The sequence below is a fragment of the Schistocerca cancellata genome, chromosome 1, assembly GCF_023864275.1.
Source record: "Schistocerca cancellata isolate TAMUIC-IGC-003103 chromosome 1, iqSchCanc2.1, whole genome shotgun sequence".
NCBI lineage: Eukaryota > Metazoa > Arthropoda > Insecta > Orthoptera > Acrididae > Schistocerca > Schistocerca cancellata.
The window spans coordinates 1126886762-1126896404 of NC_064626.1; the positions used below are offsets into that span (position 1 = coordinate 1126886762).

Genomic DNA, 9643 nt, shown 5'->3' on the forward strand with positions numbered 1-9643 from the left:
TTATGTGAAGTAGTGGTGGGCAGGAAATCGCGTATCTGTTAGAAATCACAGTGACTGAGAAGTCACAGATATCACAGTAGCAACTTTACAGAATCTAACTGCGATTTCAGTCACAGTTAGCAGTCGCAAGTAGTATTTCATATTCAAAGACGTGAGCCATCTATTGGTCGAATTTAGCACTGCTTTCTGCTATTTCCGTGACAAGTCGCAACTAAGAGTCGCAAGTAGCAACTAAAAAGCGCAGTTAGCACTGCCATCTGTTGAGCCAAGTTCATACTACGCTATTCGCTACCGAGTCAAACTGCGATTTCTGTGACAAATCGCAACTAAGAGTCGCAAGTAGCAACTAAAAAGCGCAGTTAACATACTTTTCCTAGTGTCATCTGTTGACCGACGAACGTACTTCGTTATGAGAGCCTTGTGCCTCACGAGATGATGTGCTGTGTGTGCATATGAAGGGCTTATTTTAATAGTGGTACAAGTCCATTTTTGTTCATTTTGAGATACAGAGTTGTAAAGTTAAATGAGCGCTGACAAATCTGCATTTGAGATACCAGAAATATTCAAGCATATGGCTTCTTGCTAGAGATGAACCTTTATTTATGTTTGTTTGGATCACTAATTTCAGAAGCATTATAGACAGAAAAGTGGAGATAATGGACTTGTACCACTATTGAAATAAGCCCTTCATATTACATGACGACATGCACATTCAGCATCAGTTATGTTTGGTCAAATACTGCTGTGACTCTGAATGTATTATATTAATAAGAAGCAACATTGCCTTTTTCTCCTGAAAATATTAAGTAACGTAACAAATGTGTTTGATTCTGCTTCCAATATGACAGTTTTGGTTAATACTCCACATGCCTACAGGACTTTGCAATGTTAACACAGCAGAACTCAGACATCTGTATAAGTGTAGAGAAATGAAAACAGTCATATGAATGCCTCACTTTTGTTCCGACACACTTCAAGACTCGGGAGAAAAGTTTTACACCTGGTGTTCTACATGGCAACTTCACACACAAGAACTTTTTGCCGACACTACTACCACCTACATAAGTAAGCTTTTCCTGTGTTACTTTCAAGTAATGCACTTAAGCTATTCCTGATTTAACTGGAAGATCTGTGCTTCCCACTTTCATATCAACAGCCTCAAAATGCATATTGTAGACTTCGGGATAAGTTACAGGTCAGTGTCACACCAAGATTGTGGAGAAAGGGGGGGGGGGGCGGCATGTCACTCTCCAACAAGTGTTTACCAATAAGTAAGTGGCGCAAAATTATGGGTATAGGACGGCTTAAACATGTGGAAAATGAGATTTTTATTATTCACTCACTGTATTTGACATTTATTATTCCTTTAAAATCGCACAACAACTTCAATAAAACACAGTTTAATCATTCACACACTTATTTCACAATTATTTCACTTTTAAACTGCAAATCCTCTAAGAGCTGTCTTGAATCTTCACGAGTCTCTCTCAAAAACAGCCTTGATGTGGGTAGATACGTACAGCAACCAGTAATCAGAGTCAGAACTGTGTCTGCAAAAACACAAGGATTATTAAACAATTTTTGCTGTCATTAAATACTAGCAATATAATTGACAGAGTAGATTGCTAATATTTGCTATAATGAATATCACATTTGCAAGAACGATCTCACTGAAGTAATTAAGTCCATCGAAACGCTTAGAAACTAACCTCTCGTCTGACGAAAACGGTCTAAAGACGCAGTGGCAATTTCTTCAGATCTGTTGACAATGATATTTTGAGTTATCACGTTACTGAGTGACTGAAATGTAGTTCAGGTACCTGTGAACATAACAATATGTTAGAATTCATTTTCTAAATACGAACTATTACGGTACTGTACGGCTACTTACATATTAATTACACTCTTAATATTTTCACAGTTGTTTCTTTAATACAAAATTAAAGCCAACGGAAGAAAAAACGTAAAACATACTTGCCAATGACAGGTTTGTTGAGATGAAATTTTCTGTGTTGACAGATGTAACTTTTTCATACGGTGGTAAGTCGCAGAAATCGCAGGAATCACAGAAATCGCAGAAGTAGCAGAAGTCACAGAAATCGCAGAAGTAGCAGAAATCGCAGAAGTAGCAGAAGTCACAGAAATCGCAGAAGTAGCAGAAATCGCAGAAGTAGCAGAAGTCACAGAAATCGCAGAAATCGCGGAAGTAGCAGAAATAGCAGAAATAGCAGTGGCGGAGGGATACACGACCTATGTTCCTTAACTGCGACTCTTAACTGCGACAAATCACAGTTAAGAATAACAGATACTGAAAAGTAGCATTCACAGAAATCACTGATATCGGAAAATCGCAGTTTAGCCCATCACTAATGTGAAGTAGCAAAAAGTTTTGGACAGAGGTCGTAGTACTGCATGAGTAGAGTAGTTCTGTGGTAGGATAGTACCAACCCCCTAAACGTGAACAAGTTTGGCAGAGATAGTGTGCAAGTCAGGTCAGAGAGGTCGCGAAGGCACGAGTATTGGCTCTGTCAGGTTGGCGAACCATCCCCTCCACCACCTTTTGAACGAACATCGGTTACGCGAGGTGTCCGCAAGCCCACTGGCTACTTATTCCTGAGTAGCGACGATGGACAGATTTTCGTAATGTTAACAAACGTATCAGAATGTCTCAAATCTGCTCGTTAATACCGTCCAGATGTTGAAATCAGGTGTGATATTGCCACGAAACCACCATAAGGGAGCTTATTTTCATAATTTGGTTGAATTTCAGTAGAACCTTGCGGTTGTGCCTTGCTCAGGCCACGCACCACGGGCCTTAAGCTCACGGACACATTATTGCTCTGTCTTTAACGGAAGTTCACTAATTTAATGTATTTTAATCTGATCTTTCTTTAACAGTAATATTTTGGGGATTTTTTTTAAATTATCATCATATGTTTCCTTTGTGTATCTGCTTTTCCACCACGAGGTCGGTTGCGGCAACCACCTCATTGGTAAACTGCAGTTTCGGTCTGAAAATGTATAGCAGTCGAGTGTATAATCATACGGTAGTGAGTGAGTGTAAGATAGAGAAGGAATAATCTTGTGTGTCCGTATTTTTTGCGTTTCTGTTGGCTACCACTATTTGGCCACCAATGGGGAATAGTATTGATGTGATTGTTAATGTTTCTCCCCCCCTCCCCCCCCCCAATAACTATTTGATTCGCCTCCAACGAAGAGCATTACATAAAATACGCGGTTTAAACTCTTGTATCTAGGATTTTAATGTCCATTGATAGAATAAAAACCTGCAAAATTTTCCAATCATATGATAGTAAATGTTCTTCCCCACAGCTCAGTAACGTGGTGTTGTTTCTGAAAGCAAGATTAAACCAAAATTGGCAGTCATAGTGTACCAAGTGTACCACTTGCTTCACTTTCTTCAGCGTACGTTTTAGCGAAAATTGAAATATATAGGTAATGAACCATGGACCTTGCCGTTGGTGGGGAGGCTTGCGTGCCTCAGCGATACAGATGGCCGTACCGTAGGTGCAACCACAACGGAGGGGTATCTGTTGAGAGGCCAGACAAACATGTGGTTCCTGAAGAGTGGCAGCAGCCTTTTCAGTAGTTGCAGGGGCAACAGTCTGGATGATTGACTGATCTGGCCTTGTAACATTAACCAAAACGGCCTTGCTGTGCTGGTACTGCGAACGGCTGAAAGCAAGGGGAAACTACGGCCGTAATTTTTCCCGAGGACATGCAGCTCTACTGTATGATTAAATGATGATGGCGTCCTCTTGAGTAAAATGTTCCGGAGGTAAAATAGTCCCCCATTCGGATCTCCGGGCGGGGACTACTCAGGAGGACGTCATTATCAGGAGAAAGAAAACTGGCGTTCTACGGATCGGAGCGTGGAATGTCAGATCCCTTAATCGGGCAGGTAGGTTAGAAAATTTAAAAAGGGAAATGGATAGGTTAAAGTTAGATATAGTGGGAATTAGTGAAGTTCGGTGGCAGGAGGAACAAGACTTTTGGTCAGGTGATTATAGGGTTATAAATACAAAATCCAATAGGGGTAATGCAGGAGTAGGTTTAATAATGAATAAAAAATAGGAGTGCGGGTTAGCTACTACAAACAGCATAGTGAACGCATTATTGTGGCCAAGATAGACACAAAGCCCATGCCTACTACAGTAGTACAAGTTTATATGCCAACTACCTCTGCAGATGATGAAGAAATAGATGAAATGTATGACGAGATAAAAGAAATTATTCAGGTAGTGAAGGGAGACGAAAATTTAATAGTCATGGGTGACTGGAATTCGTCAGTAGGAAAAGGGAGAGAAGGAAACATAGTAGGTGAATATGGATTGGGGGGAAGGAATAAAAGAGGAAGCCGCCTTGTAGAATTTTGCACAGAGCATAACTTAATCATAGCCAACACTTGGTTCAAGAATCATAAAAGAAGGTTGTATACCTGGAAGAATCCTGGAGATACTAAAAGGTATCAGATAGATTATATAATGGTAAGACAGTGATTTAGGAACCAGGTTTTAAATTGTAAGACATTTCCTGGGGCAGATGTGGATTCTGACCACAATCTATTGGTTATGAACTGCAGATTGAAATTGAAGAAACTGCAAAAAGGTGGGAATTTAAGGAGATGGGACCTGGATAAACTGAAAGAACCAGAGGTTGTAGAGAGTTTCAGGGAGAGCATAAGGGAACAATTGACAGGAATGGGGGAAAGAAATACAGTAGAAGAAGAATGGGTAGCTCTGAGGGATGAAGTAGTGAAGGCAGCAGAGGATCAAGTAGGTAAAAAGACGTGGGCTAATAGAAATCCTTGGGTAACAGAAGAAATATTGAATTTAATTGATGAAAGGAGAAAATATAAAACTGCAGTAAATGAAGCAGAGGACAAATGTAAGGATTTAGAGGCTTGTCTCACTAGGGGTAAGATAGATACTGCCTACAGGAAAATTAAAGAGACCTTTGGAGAGAAGAGAACCACTTGTATGAATATCAAGAGCTCAGATGGAAACCCAGTTTATACAAGGGCGATGTACTTGAGGACAATATTATGGAAATGGAAGAGGATGTAGATGAAGACGAAATGGGAGATAAGATACTGCGTGAAGAGTTTGACAGAGCACTGAAAGACCTGAGTCGAAACAAGGCCCCGGGAGTAGACAACATTCCATTTGAACTACTGATGGCCTCGGGAGAGCCAGTCATGACAAAACTCTACCATCTGGTGAGCACGATGTATGAGACAGGCGAAATACCCTCAGACTTCAAGAAGAATATAATAATTCCAATCCCAAAGAAAGCAGGTGTTGACAGATGTGAAAATTACCGAACTATCAGTTTAATAAGTCACAGCTGCAAAATGCTAACGCGAATTCTTTACAGACGAATGGAAAAACTGGTAGAAGCAGACCTCGGGGAAGATCAGTTTGGATTCCGTAGAAATGTTGGAACACGTGAGGCAATACTGACCTTACGACTTATCTTAGAAGAAAGATTAAGAAAAGGCAAACCTACGTTTTGTAGACTTAGAGAAAGCTTTTGACAATGTTAACTGGAATACTCTCTTTCAAATTCTGAAGGTGGCAGGGGTAAAATACAGGGAGCGAAAGGCTATTTACAGTTTGTACAGAAACCAGATGGCAGTTATAAGAGTCGAGGGGCATGAAAGGGAAGCAGTGGTTGGGAAAGGAGTAAGACAGGGTTGTAGCCTCTCCCCGATGTTATTCAATCTGTATATTGAGCAAGCAGTAAAGGAAACAAAAGAAAAGTTCGGAGTAGGTATTAAAATCCATGGAGAAGAAATAAAAACTTTGAGGTTCGCCGATGACATTGTAATTCTGTCAGAGACAGCAAAGGACTTGGAAGAGCAGTTGAACGGAATGGACAGTGTCTTGAAAGGAGGATATAAGATGAACATCAACAAAAGCAAAACGAGGATAATGGAATGTAGTCAAATTAAGTCGGGTGATGCTGAGGGAATTAGATTAGGAAATGAGACACTTAAAGTAATAAAGGAGTTTTGCTATTTAGGGAGTAAAATAACCGATGATGGTCGAAATAGAGAGGATATAAAATGTAGACTGGCAATGGCAAGGAAAGCGTTTCTCGAGAAGAGGAATTTGTTAACATCGAGTATAGATTTAAGTGTCAGGAAGTCGTTTCTGAAAGTATTTGTATGGAGTGTAGCCATGTATGGAAGTGAAACATGGACGATAACTAGTTTGGACAAGAAGAGAATAGAAGCTTTCGAAATGTGGTGCTACAGAAGAATGCTGAAGATAAGGTGGGTAGATCACGTAACTAATGAGGAGGTATTGAATAGGATTGGGGAGAAGAGAAGTTTGTGGCACAACTTGACTAGAAGAAGGGATCGGTTGGTAGGACATGTTTTGAGGCATCAAGGGATCACAAATTTAGCATTGGAGGGCAGTGTGGAGGGTAAAAATCGTAGAGGGAGACCAAGAGATGACTACACTAAGCAGATTCAGAAGGATGTAGGTTGCAGTAGATACTGGGAGATGAAGAAGCTTGCACAGGATAGAGTAGCATGGAGAGCTGCATCAAACCAGTCTCAGGACCGAAGACCACAACAACAGGTAAATACTCTTTCGCCCTGACCGAGTTCACTTGTAGTGTCTTTGCTGAAATTGTTCTGCGTGACCTATAGTAATTGATTGTAATAAGTATGGGCTTAGGTATAATTGTGTGAGTGCATAAAATTACATTGAAGCCAGGTCTGCACTCCCCTGTCCCTTCCCATAATTACGTGGCGAAAGTAAATCATGAGGGACCAGTTGTGACGATGTATATTCCTTCAGACACAAGGCTAATTATCGAAATACCATCGGTATTGAATAAATATCAATTAACCTATCATTCGACTGATTATTTCATTCCTTCATTATAAAGAATAGCCGAAAGTCAGTACCACAGTTGAATGCTGGGTCATGAAAGTAAATAGTGGGTCTACACTTCCTATTAAGCCCTGCATAGGTGCCTTCTATAGTGGTTCTAAAAAAATATTGCATTATCCATTGCATTCAAATTTTTACTGGTTGCTTAAAACGTTCCGCTAGAAATTATTAATACCCATCAATAACTCGCAGGTGCCTATAATCTCGTGAACCACACGAATTTGTTAAAACATTACTACAGAGGGTAGCTTGCAAGAGCTGTAGGACATGACAAGCGACCGTAATCTTCATACCAGGTCGAGTTATAACTTTAACTATACCATCGCCAGTATGAAGGTTACATTGCAGCACAAGAAAAAAATATTGTGAAAATTGATCAATAGATAGCGCTGCATGTGTCAGAATACGTAAATGAAAACATTTGTCATGTGCACAACCCATTGAAGTTGATATAAACACGCCAGGTACACAGCTTTTTCTCCTTTCGCGACTGCGACGTTCGCCATGACTGTCTCAATTAAGGATAACGCTCTGCTTGTAAAGCTGTAATACAAGAATGATGACTGTTTACACGTCGGTCTGCAGAAGTTCCGGACACTGAAGCGTTTGAAAAAAAGCGTTGGTCTGATGGTTGCTGTGGGTCTGGAGAAAATGATTCAGAAATTCGAAAAGATGGGTTCTTTTGGTGTAGAGGGAGAAAACGAATTGATTCGACCTCATTGGAAGCAGTGGCCACAGCAGTGCAGAAGGAGATTAGTGGTGGTGTACAAAGGTGTAGTGCACGGAGAACTGCCCAATCATTGGACATACCTGTAAGCACTGACGTGTGGCACCTTATATTGCTCCTGTCTAGGGCCTATATATCAAGAGAATTACTCATGCATGCACACTGGCAGATGGTCTGAAGGGGGTTTTGTTGAGTACATAGTTCAAGGTATGGCGGTTCCTCTGATGGTGATCTGTGAAAGGTTGGACAGGATGCGCTTCTTCGTGATGAGGAGGGCTTGTGTCTTAGCTCCACTGACATAGTGTGTCAGCTGCTGCCTGTATACGTCTGTGGAGCAGTGCTGCATTCATGCTTCTGGTGAAGAGCGCTATGTCATCAGCGTATAGGGCGAGGTGGACTCTGTCCACCCAAGCCATATCTGAAGTGTAGAGAACGTATAGTATGGGGCCAAGGATGGGGCCTTAGTGAACTCCGGCCAAGACAGCGTCATCATCAAGCCAGGAGGCACAAACCTATAGAAGGTGACCCTCATAACGGCGGAAGACTACCGAAAGGTCACAGCCACTTTTGGGGAACAACAGAACCCTTTCCAAACGTATCTGTCAGTGACGGACAAGTTTTTTGTGGGCTTCCTCGGAACTACAGTCTGGATCACATCAGACAGAAATTAGAGGATATGGGCTACTGATTTGGCCTCAGATTGGTAACCTGTTTACCTTCCTGTTGAACCAAGGAGACAACGCTATTCCTGGTGGTTACCTGCGATATTTCTCACAACCGTGGGCTGTGGCAACTCACGAAAATCGCGGCGACACCCGTCTCCACGGAAAAAACTCCAATCCAAGAGAGATGAACTTCAGTCCTACAACTGTCAAGCTATTAGCCATGTAGCACGGTTCTACACACTACCCCCATGCTGTGTTAAATGAGCAGGGGAACACACCAGTCGTGACTGCACCCAGAAGAAGGCTGATGGACCATCCAAATGCGCCGGCTGAGGTGGGGAACATGTTGCTTCTTGCTGCGGCTGTCCCAGCTTCCAACGGGCTGCAGCACAGAGCTGTGGCCAACGACCTGGCTCTGTCAAGCAAACTGCACCAGTCAGACCTGGAGTCAGTTCTGCTGATGCTGCTGCCTCTGGCCCCATACCTACAGCAGCACCTGTCGCTGCCACTGCAGCTACAGGTACCAGGAAGGACCGTTGTCCACAAAACCCAGTGCTGCTGCCAGCATTACACGCCTCTGATCAGCAGCAGGGTCAAGACCAGCGACATCAGGCCGAAGGCATGGCTACTCCTGCTCAACACTCATGTGGTGCCACCGCATCCTCCCATGTGGCCGATACAGGTCTGGACGAAATGAAGCACCTCCAACAGGAACTTTGGAAGCTTCTTAAGGATATCTCCCGGCAACTCATTGCCACTGTCATTGCAGCCATTCAGACATTCTCCACTGGACCTCTGACCCTCCAGCAGGGCTCATAGTCAAAGAGGAGTCACTGTATGTGTGTGGAATGCCCAGGGCATCCGCAACCAAGATGGTGAATTTCGGCAGCTGCTACAGGATGAAGCCGTCGATGTTTGCCTCATATCTGAGACATTCCTCAAGCCTGGAGTCCATGTTTGAGCTACAAACTACATGTGTTATCGGACTGACAGACCCACCCATGGCAGTGGTACAGCAGTCTATGTCCAGACTTCGCTGGTGCCCCATCAAGTTTCGCTCCCATCACTGCAAGTGCTGGAGGACATAGCTGTCGCCGTTGAAACTTTGCATGGGTGCATCACGCTTATGGCGGTCTACCACCCGCCCCACTGGCTGTTACTCCTGAAGGACGTTGAGGTACTCTTAGCTTTACCTGGTAAGGTCTTAGCTGGAGGTGACTTTAACGCCAAGCATGCTGAGTGGCATTTCCTTATCACCAACAACCATGAGAGAAAACTTTGCCAAGCAGCCCAATGGTGGAACACTCTTATTCTTGGCCCCC

At 42.7% G+C, this 9643-nt stretch overlaps 1 long non-coding RNA gene across 1 annotated transcript; it reads right to left on the reverse strand.

The window, feature by feature from the left end:
- Nucleotides 1-1360: 1360 nt before the first annotated feature.
- On the reverse strand, nucleotides 1361-2039 carry LOC126163084 (uncharacterized). Its single transcript, XR_007535156.1, has 3 exons — nucleotides 1975-2039; nucleotides 1710-1820; nucleotides 1361-1550 (listed from the first exon to the last, which is right to left on the reverse strand). It is a non-coding gene; the product is annotated as an uncharacterized LOC126163084 (long non-coding RNA).
- Nucleotides 2040-9643: the final 7604 nt, after the last annotated feature.